Source organism: Phyllobates terribilis, unplaced genomic scaffold (assembly GCF_046119375.1).
Source record: "Phyllobates terribilis strain yellow unplaced genomic scaffold, ASM4611937v1 Scaffold_1748__1_contigs__length_216518, whole genome shotgun sequence".
NCBI lineage: Eukaryota > Metazoa > Chordata > Amphibia > Anura > Dendrobatidae > Phyllobates > Phyllobates terribilis.
In genome coordinates, this window is record NW_027364508.1 from 32,889 (window position 1) to 45,280 (window position 12,392).

A 12,392-nucleotide genomic window follows, 5' to 3' on the forward strand; every position below is an offset into this window, starting at 1 on the left:
GTAATCACTATTTAAAAGAGTTATCGGCCTCCAGTTTTTAAGATCCGTTTTGTCACCTTTTTTGTATAGTAGTGATACCTCACCTTTCTTCCATGAGTTGAGTAAAACCTTATTATTAAAAACTTCGGAAAACAAATTAAACAAATCATCTTTTAAAATATCATAAAAACTTATATAAAACTCTATGGGGATACCATCAGGGCCGGGCACTTTACCATTTTTAAAACTCTTCATGGTTTCTAAAATCTCTTCCTCACATAGAGGTTGGGATAAAAAACTTTGGGCATCAGCATCTAGGGTGGACTTGATCTCCCCCAGGAAAGTGTGTATTAAATCATGGTCTACAGTTTTTACATTAAAAAGATCATTAAAATAGACATTTACCTTATCCAATATAACGTTGATATTATTATCTCCATCTATGTTATCAATTATTGTTTTCGCCTGTTTGTTTTTCTTAAAAAAATACCTGGAACAAGTCTCATCCTCTTCTACGTGTTTTACCTTTGAACGAAAAATCAGTTCTTTTCCTTTTTGTTCCAACCACTTTGAAATTTCTCCTTTAAGACTCAATATATCATTACCTACATCCAGACCATTGTCTTTGAATTTGTACAATGTCTGTAACCTGATATTAAGAAAATTATAGATCTCAAACTTTTCTTTAGCTTTTTGTATGCTTTTCTTTATAAAGAAATCTTTAATGTTTATTTTCATTCTATCCCACCAGGAGCTAAAAGAAATATTGGGGTTTTTCCTTTTTCTACAGTTTACATAAAACTCAATAAAATCCGATAAAATTTGTGGATCTTTTAAAAGGGACACATTCAATTTCCAAGATTTCTTACCACATTTCTTCTTTCCATTAATCCTCACTCTAAAAGATAAAACCTTGTGATCTGAGAGAATATTAGTTAAAACTTCACATTTCACTGGCAGTATTTTTTCTGAACCTAAAACAAAATCTATCCTGGAGCTACATGTAGAATTGCTCCAGGTGAAACCAGCGTCTATAGGGCTATCCTTGTTACATTCTTTATACACATCAGTTAATTTACAATCATTTATAATATTGCTTAACATTCCAGACGTTTTGTCATAATTTCTACTCACGGAACCGGAGCGTCGGCTTTCGCCTTTTAAAATACAATTAAAATCACCTGCCAGGATAAAAGGTTCAGAAATGTTAATAAATAAAGGTAAAATTTCCAGCATATCAGCCCTTTCATTTTTATCAGGTGACCCATAAAAATTTAAAAACTGCCATCTTGTCCCATCAATAAAAGCCTTAACTAAAAGAATACGACCCGGTAAAATATCTTGGATAAAATCAATAGACACATTTCCCTTAAAAAGTATAGCTACCCCGGCTGATCCGGTTGCATTTGATCCAGACCAGACCGATGGACCATGTTTCCACTCTTCCTTATATTTTTTGTAAGAAATCTTATGAGGGATATGACATTCTTGTAAAAAGAAAACAGAAGCTGTAAAACAGGTTAAAAAATGTAAAACAGTAGCTCTTCTGGTCTTGGATCCTATGCCTCTCACATTGAGGGAAACACCACTAATGTCAGCCATCATAACAAATGGTTAGGAAGAAACAAAAACTGGACTTTACCTATCCGATGGACGGATCAGACCACTTGGACTTTCACCAACGCCCTCTTCTGAATCCACCGTTATCAAAGAGTCTTCATCATCGGAGAAGGAACATTCACTTAAATTAAGACCCGACGCTACTGGGGTGTAGCTCGGAAGGATATTGAGAGAAAGGTTACACTGGGTCTCCATAGGCTGACCATTTAGGTCCTCGTCAGGTGGGTCTCCGAGAGGCTCCGCACTCCCCTGCTGACCCGCAGAGGGTCGTAACACAGGGGCAGGCTGCGCACATGGCGGAGCCTCAGAGTCCCCGGAGGCAGCCAGGTTCGGGGCCCCACCTGGAGCAGCAGAGCCCCGGGACCTCGGGATTCCAGAGTCTACACCCCCGTGAGGGGATGTATCCATCTCCTCCCTATTAGCCACCTCCACGGAACCATTCTTTTTCTTATTATGAGACCTCACCAAATGCCACGTACCGCCCTCGCTCTCGTGAGACCCAGTGGGAATTTTGGGCTCGGTGTCAGCCTTTTGGCGCTCTTTTTTGGCCTTACCGACCGCCCCTTTATGATCTTTCTCAGCCTTCCTTTTAGCCTCCTTATGGTCTTTCAGCCAGCTCCTGGGCTCCTGTGAGTTACCTGTCATTGACTCGGAGGGATTGTTACTAGTTGAAGCGCCCTTATCACCTCCCGAGGCTCCAGGTTGTTGCTCCTCCTCCTGAGGGGTGGTCTGATTGGCCCGTCCATTCCCGGATGTCTTGGACTTCTCCTTTTGTTTTTGTTCATCCTCTCTGAACCTGTGAGGGCAAGAAAAATAGAAATGACCAGGTGTCCGACAAAAAGAGCATTTTTTTTCATTTGGGCACTCCTTTGTGTCATGTTCAGTACTGGCACAATTTCTACAAGTGGCACCACAACTATCCTTAGAGTGCCCATAGAGACCACAATACCTACAGAAAAGTGGCATTCCTGAGAAAAAAAAATCCCCATTAGTTTGCCCTATTTTAAATCGAGCTGGAGGAAGTCTCACACCTCCAGGGAATTTAGGGTCTCTTTCACATTTTACTAAAAACTTCCATTTTGAGGTCCAGATGTTAAACTCATTCAACACTTTCCCAATCAATTTCACACTTTTAAAATAAACTGACAAAAAGGAAATAACCTCTGGTGCTGTTATGAAGGGTGAGAAGATTTTCACAACCACCATCTTTACCTCATCCAGGACGTGCTCGATGATCTGAATCCCTTTTAGACCAGGGCTATTTTCTACCAACTTAACTCTGGACAAAACATCTTTGAAAATACCTTCGCCAGTAAAGGTTACATCATAATCTCCACGTCGAGGATAATCCTGGATAGAAAGGATTTCGTTGGTTCTGACGTGGAGCAGTTTCTCAAGCACGTCCTGGACTACATATCCCAGATTCCGTATATCGGAACCACCAGCCGTAAATCGGACCCTTATGGTGTTCTTAAGCCTCGCATATAGAGGCACGAGGTTGGGGTCAACCTCCATGGTATGGCGCAACAAAATGCAAATTGCAACCGCCTGCAATCTGCGCCTTCAGAGCTTTGAGATAAAGCACCTGAAGGCTGGGGGATCGCTGCCCGTTACCCTAGGACTAATCCCTCTCCCTAATAGCAGCAGGCAGGTGAAGCCCACCGAAGTGGACGATCCTGCCAGGCCAAGGAGAGGGGTACCTGAGTGCCCTTCAACTGAAACCTCCTGCTGTGAAGCACTTGCTCTCAGCCAAAAGGCCGAGAAGCGATAACCAGAATTGGTTTCAAACTACGGAGCCACCCAAGGATCCTGAAAAGTCCATTTGTGGAGATGAGCTCCTGGACTCCCGTTAAGAAGACATGTTGTCAACCTCTAGATCCCTTACATGCCTGCACTTTTCGGCTTGCTGCTGCTGCAATCCACGCGTTTTAGATCTGCATAACTCCACCTCTTTAAACACAGCACCTTCACCCCCTGCTGTTCCCACCCGCCTCAACACCGTTGGAAGGGAGGAGAACCAATTAAGGCGGGGGGTGGGGTGGAACGAGCAGCTGTCTACCCTTAGCAGGAGGGCTCCTGATTACATACCTCTCCTGCTGCTGCTGCTGCTGGCTGTCCAGCAGCAGACTGAAGGTGGCTGCTGCTGTGCACAGGTATATAAAGGCTCAGAGCCTATTATGACACGCGCAGCCAGCGTTCCATTGCCACATTCCATCTACTGCAGGCAGGATACCTGGCTGGCTGAATGTCGCTGAGAAGCTCACAGAGACCGCCATAAGCAACAGTTTAACAGAATGCCACAGACTAATCAACCAAACTTTTTGGGTTGGGTTCTCTTTTATAGTCTGCAGGCATTAAATGAAAGAAGTCAGTGTTCCAGCAGAAGGAGACAACGTTTCAGAAAAGGCATTGTAGCAAACCAAAAAAGAAATTTTAAGCGCAGCAGAGTAACCAGCGCACATACCTGTTAGCTCAGGTGAGTTTAAAAGGCTGCTGTTGATAACAAGGGCATTTGCTAAATAGATGGTGTGTGTGCAACAATATACTGAAAGGTCAATTATATTGTGCAGCTTATCTCACCACCTGTAGTTATTTAGGTGAAAGCTCCAAAATGCTTGCCTAATATGTCTGTTTATCCAAAAGGAAGTAAAAAGGGAGAGCTAGAAAGATAGCATTGCATCACATTACATGGCAATGCAATGCACAGTTGCTGAAGTTGAACCAAAATGATCTTGTAATCTGGCTTCTGCAACTTTGAACATGAAAAATCCAATGAGGAGAAGAAAAGCAAAGCCAAAGAGTCCATCCCAAAATCCGACAAACAAGCAAAATGAACAAAAAACATTGAATTCAATTCTTTCTGATTTTAGAAACTGCATTAAAGAAGGGGTGCACCGGTCCTGGAGATACTGCAATACCAGGTCAATGCGTGGAGTGGACAGAGCAAGCTCTTTTTCCATCTCCCTGTTCTAAAAATCCATTTAATATATGGTCCCCAGATAGGGGACGTATCAGATATTAAACTGATAAGAACAGATACTACACTTGATCTTAGCCAAAAGGCCGAGAAGCGATAACCAGAATTGGTTTCAAACTACGGAGCCACCCAAGGATCCTGAAAAGTCCATTTGTGGAGATGAGCTCCTGGACTCCCGTTAAGAAGACATGTTGTCAACCTCTAGATCCCTTACATGCCTGCACTTTTCGGCTTGCTGCTGCTGCAATCCACGCGTTTTAGATCTGCATAACTCCACCTCTTTAAACACAGCACCTTCACCCCCTGCTGTTCCCACCCGCCTCAACACCGTTGGAAGGGAGGAGAACCAATTAAGGCGGGGGGTGGGGTGGAACGAGCAGCTGTCTACCCTTAGCAGGAGGGCTCCTGATTACATACCTCTCCTGCTGCTGCTGCTGCTGGCTGTCCAGCAGCAGACTGAAGGTGGCTGCTGCTGTGCACAGGTATATAAAGGCTCAGAGCCTATTATGACACGCGCAGCCAGCGTTCCATTGCCACATTCCATCTACTGCAGGCAGGATACCTGGCTGGCTGAATGTCGCTGAGAAGCTCACAGAGACCGCCATAAGCAACAGTTTAACAGAATGCCACAGACTAATCAACCAAACTTTTTGGGTTGGGTTCTCTTTTATAGTCTGCAGGCATTAAATGAAAGAAGTCAGTGTTCCAGCAGAAGGAGACAACGTTTCAGAAAAGGCATTGTAGCAAACCAAAAAAGAAATTTTAAGCGCAGCAGAGTAACCAGCGCACATACCTGTTAGCTCAGGTGAGTTTAAAAGGCTGCTGTTGATAACAAGGGCATTTGCTAAATAGATGGTGTGTGTGCAACAATATACTGAAAGGTCAATTATATTGTGCAGCTTATCTCACCACCTGTAGTTATTTAGGTGAAAGCTCCAAAATGCTTGCCTAATATGTCTGTTTATCCAAAAGGAAGTAAAAAGGGAGAGCTAGAAAGATAGCATTGCATCACATTACATGGCAATGCAATGCACAGTTGCTGAAGTTGAACCAAAATGAGCTTGTAATCTGGCTTCTGCAACTTTGAACATGAAAAATCCAATGAGGAGAAGAAAAGCAAAGCCAAAGAGTCCATCCCAAAATCCGACAAACAAGCAAAATGAACAAAAAACATTGAATTCAATTCTTTCTGATTTTAGAAACTGCATTAAAGAAGGGGTGCACCGGTCCTGGAGATACTGCAATACCAGGTCAATGCGTGGAGTGGACAGAGCAAGCTCTTTTTCCATCTCCCTGTTCTAAAAATCCATTTAATATATGGTCCCCAGATAGGGGACGTATCAGATATTAAACTGATAAGAACAGATACTACACTTGATCTTAGCCAAAAGGCCGAGAAGCGATAACCAGAATTGGTTTCAAACTACGGAGCCACCCAAGGATCCTGAAAAGTCCATTTGTGGAGATGAGCTCCTGGACTCCCGTTAAGAAGACATGTTGTCAACCTCTAGATCCCTTACATGCCTGCACTTTTCGGCTTGCTGCTGCTGCAATCCACGCGTTTTAGATCTGCATAACTCCACCTCTTTAAACACAGCACCTTCACCCCCTGCTGTTCCCACCCGCCTCAACACCGTTGGAAGGGAGGAGAACCAATTAAGGCGGGGGGTGGGGTGGAACGAGCAGCTGTCTACCCTTAGCAGGAGGGCTCCTGATTACATACCTCTCCTGCTGCTGCTGCTGCTGGCTGTCCAGCAGCAGACTGAAGGTGGCTGCTGCTGTGCACAGGTATATAAAGGCTCAGAGCCTATTATGACACGCGCAGCCAGCGTTCCATTGCCACATTCCATCTACTGCAGGCAGGATACCTGGCTGGCTGAATGTCGCTGAGAAGCTCACAGAGACCGCCATAAGCAACAGTTTAACAGAATGCCACAGACTAATCAACCAAACTTTTTGGGTTGGGTTCTCTTTTATAGTCTGCAGGCATTAAATGAAAGAAGTCAGTGTTCCAGCAGAAGGAGACAACGTTTCAGAAAAGGCATTGTAGCAAACCAAAAAAGAAATTTTAAGCGCAGCAGAGTAACCAGCGCACATACCTGTTAGCTCAGGTGAGTTTAAAAGGCTGCTGTTGATAACAAGGGCATTTGCTAAATAGATGGTGTGTGTGCAACAATATACTGAAAGGTCAATTATATTGTGCAGCTTATCTCACCACCTGTAGTTATTTAGGTGAAAGCTCCAAAATGCTTGCCTAATATGTCTGTTTATCCAAAAGGAAGTAAAAAGGGAGAGCTAGAAAGATAGCATTGCATCACATTACATGGCAATGCAATGCACAGTTGCTGAAGTTGAACCAAAATGATCTTGTAATCTGGCTTCTGCAACTTTGAACATGAAAAATCCAATGAGGAGAAGAAAAGCAAAGCCAAAGAGTCCATCCCAAAATCCGACAAACAAGCAAAATGAACAAAAAACATTGAATTCAATTCTTTCTGATTTTAGAAACTGCATTAAAGAAGGGGTGCACCGGTCCTGGAGATACTGCAATACCAGGTCAATGCGTGGAGTGGACAGAGCAAGCTCTTTTTCCATCTCCCTGTTCTAAAAATCCATTTAATATATGGTCCCCAGATAGGGGATGTATCAGATATTAAACTGATAAGAACAGATACTACACTTGATCTTAGCCAAAAGGCCGAGAAGCGATAACCAGAATTGGTTTCAAACTACGGAGCCACCCAAGGATCCTGAAAAGTCCATTTGTGGAGATGAGCTCCTGGACTCCCGTTAAGAAGACATGTTGTCAACCTCTAGATCCCTTACATGCCTGCACTTTTCGGCTTGCTGCTGCTGCAATCCACGCGTTTTAGATCTGCATAACTCCACCTCTTTAAACACAGCACCTTCACCCCCTGCTGTTCCCACCCGCCTCAACACCGTTGGAAGGGAGGAGAACCAATTAAGGCGGGGGGTGGGGTGGAACGAGCAGCTGTCTACCCTTAGCAGGAGGGCTCCTGATTACATACCTCTCCTGCTGCTGCTGCTGCTGGCTGTCCAGCAGCAGACTGAAGGTGGCTGCTGCTGTGCACAGGTATATAAAGGCTCAGAGCCTATTATGACACGCGCAGCCAGCGTTCCATTGCCACATTCCATCTACTGCAGGCAGGATACCTGGCTGGCTGAATGTCGCTGAGAAGCTCACAGAGACCGCCATAAGCAACAGTTTAACAGAATGCCACAGACTAATCAACCAAACTTTTTGGGTTGGGTTCTCTTTTATAGTCTGCAGGCATTAAATGAAAGAAGTCAGTGTTCCAGCAGAAGGAGACAATGTTTCAGAAAAGGCATTGTAGCAAACCAAAAAAGAAATTTTAAGCGCAGCAGAGTAACCAGCGCACATACCTGTTAGCTCAGGTGAGTTTAAAAGGCTGCTGTTGATAACAAGGGCATTTGCTAAATAGATGGTGTGTGTGCAACAATATACTGAAAGGTCAATTATATTGTGCAGCTTATCTCACCACCTGTAGTTATTTAGGTGAAAGCTCCAAAATGCTTGCCTAATATGTCTGTTTATCCAAAAGGAAGTAAAAAGGGAGAGCTAGAAAGATAGCATTGCATCACATTACATGGCAATGCAATGCACAGTTGCTGAAGTTGAACCAAAATGAGCTTGTAATCTGGCTTCTGCAACTTTGAACATGAAAAATCCAATGAGGAGAAGAAAAGCAAAGCCAAAGAGTCCATCCCAAAATCCGACAAACAAGCAAAATGAACAAAAAACATTGAATTCAATTCTTTCTGATTTTAGAAACTGCATTAAAGAAGGGGTGCACCGGTCCTGGAGATACTGCAATACCAGGTCAATGCGTGGAGTGGACAGAGCAAGCTCTTTTTCCATCTCCCTGTTCTAAAAATCCATTTAATATATGGTCCCCAAATAGGGGACGTATCAGATATTAAACTGATAAGAACAGATACTACACTTGATCTTAGCCAAAAGGCCGAGAAGCGATAACCAGAATTGGTTTCAAACTACGGAGCCACCCAAGGATCCTGAAAAGTCCATTTGTGGAGATGAGCTCCTGGACTCCCGTTAAGAAGACATGTTGTCAACCTCTAGATCCCTTACATGCCTGCACTTTTCGGCTTGCTGCTGCTGCAATCCACGCGTTTTAGATCTGCATAACTCCACCTCTTTAAACACAGCACCTTCACCCCCTGCTGTTCCCACCCGCCTCAACACCGTTGGAAGGGAGGAGAACCAATTAAGGCGGGGGGTGGGGTGGAACGAGCAGCTGTCTACCCTTAGCAGGAGGGCTCCTGATTACATACCTCTCCTGCTGCTGCTGCTGCTGGCTGTCCAGCAGCAGACTGAAGGTGGCTGCTGCTGTGCACAGGTATATAAAGGCTCAGAGCCTATTATGACACGCGCAGCCAGCGTTCCATTGCCACATTCCATCTACTGCAGGCAGGATACCTGGCTGGCTGAATGTCGCTGAGAAGCTCACAGAGACCGCCATAAGCAACAGTTTAACAGAATGCCACAGACTAATCAACCAAACTTTTTGGGTTGGGTTCTCTTTTATAGTCTGCAGGCATTAAATGAAAGAAGTCAGTGTTCCAGCAGAAGGAGACAACGTTTCAGAAAAGGCATTGTAGCAAACCAAAAAAGAAATTTTAAGCGCAGCAGAGTAACCAGCGCACATACCTGTTAGCTCAGGTGAGTTTAAAAGGCTGCTGTTGATAACAAGGGCATTTGCTAAATAGATGGTGTGTGTGCAACAATATACTGAAAGGTCAATTATATTGTGCAGCTTATCTCACCACCTGTAGTTATTTAGGTGAAAGCTCCAAAATGCTTGCCTAATATGTCTGTTTATCCAAAAGGAAGTAAAAAGGGAGAGCTAGAAAGATAGCATTGCATCACATTACATGGCAATGCAATGCACAGTTGCTGAAGTTGAACCAAAATGAGCTTGTAATCTGGCTTCTGCAACTTTGAACATGAAAAATCCAATGAGGAGAAGAAAAGCAAAGCCAAAGAGTCCATCCCAAAATCCGACAAACAAGCAAAATGAACAAAAAACATTGAATTCAATTCTTTCTGATTTTAGAAACTGCATTAAAGAAGGGGTGCACCGGTCCTGGAGATACTGCAATACCAGGTCAATGCGTGGAGTGGACAGAGCAAGCTCTTTTTCCATCTCCCTGTTCTAAAAATCCATTTAATATATGGTCCCCAGATAGGGGACGTATCAGATATTAAACTGATAAGAACAGATTTTTTTTTTTCTATTGAAAGCCCGAATTCGTGTACAAAACCCGAGTGCGCTTAAAAAAGTGACAAGTGCCACAAAAAAAGTGCACTAGGATGCTGGTCTTCTTAAAACCCTCTCCAAAAGGAGAAGGGTCCCCCAAACCATTCCCCGTCCCTCCGAGCCAGAAGGCCACAGCGAGGAACAGGGACAAATAGCCACCTCCAGCCGGAGCCAGAGGCGACCCAATCTTACCCCCAATACCTGCCCGAGTTCTCACCCGAGCAAGGCACTGGGAGCCAAAGACTGTGCTCCCCTCCCGGAAGAGGGGAGCCAACAATGCTCTCCTCCCGAAAGAGAAGAGCCAGGGGGGTTCAGGGGGGAGCGGAACCTGATGGCCACACACTCCCCCCCTAGACCTGCCAAGAGAGGAACCCGTAAGGGAACCGCATCCCGACAAAATCCTAGTAAGGACGTGGACACACGTGAAAAAGTGGACACACAGTGACAAAAAAAATTAAATAAATAGTGAAGGTTTCACAGTATAATACTGCCCGGACCTTCGACCGGGAATTGAAAAATTCCCCATCCTAAGGCCAGAAGGCCCGGAATAAGGGTGTGTGTGAAGAAAGAAATATTGAAGTGCTAGTGCAAATGTGCCATAAACTCAAGTGGGGTTCCCAATCCCAGTGAGTTAAGGCACCCCAGGGTCACCACTCCTGGGGCACTTCACACTTCGGGCTTTCGATCTTCCCCGGCCCAATGGCGTCGATCCTGGGGGGCCATGCTTTCCACCAGATGACTATATTAGCCAACTGGCGTACTAACAAGCGCCTAAACCCCAGTGTGCATAATGTATCAATCTACTAGGGCGGCCAACATCCAAAACCGCCTTTTCGAAAGATACTACACTTGATCTTAGCCAAAAGGCCGAGAAGCGATAACCAGAATTGGTTTCAAACTACGGAGCCACCCAAGGATCCTGAAAAGTCCATTTGTGGAGATGAGCTCCTGGACTCCCGTTAAGAAGACATGTTGTCAACCTCTAGATCCCTTACATGCCTGCACTTTTCGGCTTGCTGCTGCTGCAATCCACGCGTTTTAGATCTGCATAACTCCACCTCTTTAAACACAGCACCTTCACCCCCTGCTGTTCCCACCCGCCTCAACACCGTTGGAAGGGAGGAGAACCAATTAAGGCGGGGGGTGGGGTGGAACGAGCAGCTGTCTACCCTTAGCAGGAGGGCTCCTGATTACATACCTCTCCTGCTGCTGCTGCTGGCTGTCCAGCAGCAGATTGAAGGTGGCTGCTGCTGTGCACAGGTATATAAAGGCTCAGAGCCTATTATGACACGCGCAGCCAGCGTTCCATTGCCACATTCCATCTACTGCAGGCAGGATACCTGGCTGGCTGAATGTCGCTGAGAAGCTCACAGAGACCGCCATAAGCAACAGTTTAACAGAATGCCACAGACTAATCAACCAAACTTTTTGGGTTGGGTTCTCTTTTATAGTCTGCAGGCATTAAATGAAAGAAGTCAGTGTTCCAGCAGAAGGAGACAACGTTTCAGAAAAGGCATTGTAGCAAACCAAAAAAGAAATTTTAAGCGCAGCAGAGTAACCAGCGCACATACCTGTTAGCTCAGGTGAGTTTAAAAGGCTGCTGTTGATAACAAGGGCATTTGCTAAATAGATGGTGTGTGTGCAACAATATACTGAAAGGTCAATTATATTGTGCAGCTTATCTCACCACCTGTAGTTATTTAGGTGAAAGCTCCAAAATGCTTGCCTAATATGTCTGTTTATCCAAAAGGAAGTAAAAAGGGAGAGCTAGAAAGATAGCACTGCATCACATTACATGGCAATGCAATGCACAGTTGCTGAAGTTGAACCAAAATGAGCTTGTAATCTGGCTTCTGCAACTTTGAACATGAAAAATCCAATGAGGAGAAGAAAAGCAAAGCCAAAGAGTCCATCCCAAAATCCGACAAACAAGCAAAATGAACAAAAAACATTGAATTCAATTCTTTCTGATTTTAGAAACTGCATTAAAGAAGGGGTGCACCGGTCCTGGAGATACTGCAATACCAGGTCAATGCGTGGAGTGGACAGAGCAAGCTCTTTTTCCATCTCCCTGTTCTAAAAATCCATTTAATATATGGTCCCCAGATAGGGGACATATCAGATATTAAACTGATAAGAACAGATACTACACTTGATCTTAGCCAAAAGGCCGAGAAGCGATAACCAGAATTGGTTTCAAACTACGGAGCCACCCAAGGATCCTGAAAAGTCCATTTGTGGAGATGAGCTCCTGGACTCCCGTTAAGAAGACATGTTGTCAACCTCTAGATCCCTTACATGCCTGCACTTTTCGGCTTGCTGCTGCTGCAATCCACGCGTTTTAGATCTGCATAACTCCACCTCTTTAAACACAGCACCTTCACCCCCTGCTGTTCCCACCCGCCTCAACACCGTTGGAAGGGAGGAGAACCAATTAAGGCGGGGGGTGGGGTGGAACGAGCAGCTGTCTACCCTTAGCAGGAGGGCTCCTGATT

The 12,392-nt window shown here is 44.7% G+C and overlaps 6 non-coding genes and 1 pseudogene across 6 annotated transcripts; all 7 read right to left on the reverse strand.

The window, feature by feature from the left end:
* Positions 1-4,483: 4,483 nt before the first annotated feature.
* LOC141245052 (U2 spliceosomal RNA) lies at positions 4,484-4,674 on the reverse strand. The gene has a single exon (XR_012308919.1). It is a non-coding gene; the product is annotated as a U2 spliceosomal RNA (small nuclear RNA).
* Positions 4,675-5,789: 1,115 nt separating this feature from the next.
* On the reverse strand, positions 5,790-5,980 carry LOC141245064 (U2 spliceosomal RNA). The gene has a single exon (XR_012308927.1). It is a non-coding gene; the product is annotated as a U2 spliceosomal RNA (small nuclear RNA).
* Positions 5,981-7,095: 1,115 nt separating this feature from the next.
* Positions 7,096-7,286, reverse strand: LOC141245038 (U2 spliceosomal RNA). The gene has a single exon (XR_012308905.1). It is a non-coding gene; the product is annotated as a U2 spliceosomal RNA (small nuclear RNA).
* Positions 7,287-8,401: 1,115 nt separating this feature from the next.
* Positions 8,402-8,592, reverse strand: LOC141245035 (U2 spliceosomal RNA). The gene has a single exon (XR_012308902.1). It is a non-coding gene; the product is annotated as a U2 spliceosomal RNA (small nuclear RNA).
* A 1,115-nt stretch (positions 8,593-9,707) lies between these two features.
* LOC141245071 (U2 spliceosomal RNA) lies at positions 9,708-9,894 on the reverse strand. Its single transcript, XR_012308933.1, has one exon. It is a non-coding gene; the product is annotated as a U2 spliceosomal RNA (small nuclear RNA).
* Positions 9,895-10,684: 790 nt separating this feature from the next.
* LOC141245088 (U2 spliceosomal RNA) lies at positions 10,685-10,776 on the reverse strand (annotated as a pseudogene).
* Positions 10,777-11,888: 1,112 nt separating this feature from the next.
* On the reverse strand, positions 11,889-12,079 carry LOC141245096 (U2 spliceosomal RNA). The gene has a single exon (XR_012308945.1). It is a non-coding gene; the product is annotated as a U2 spliceosomal RNA (small nuclear RNA).
* Positions 12,080-12,392: the final 313 nt, after the last annotated feature.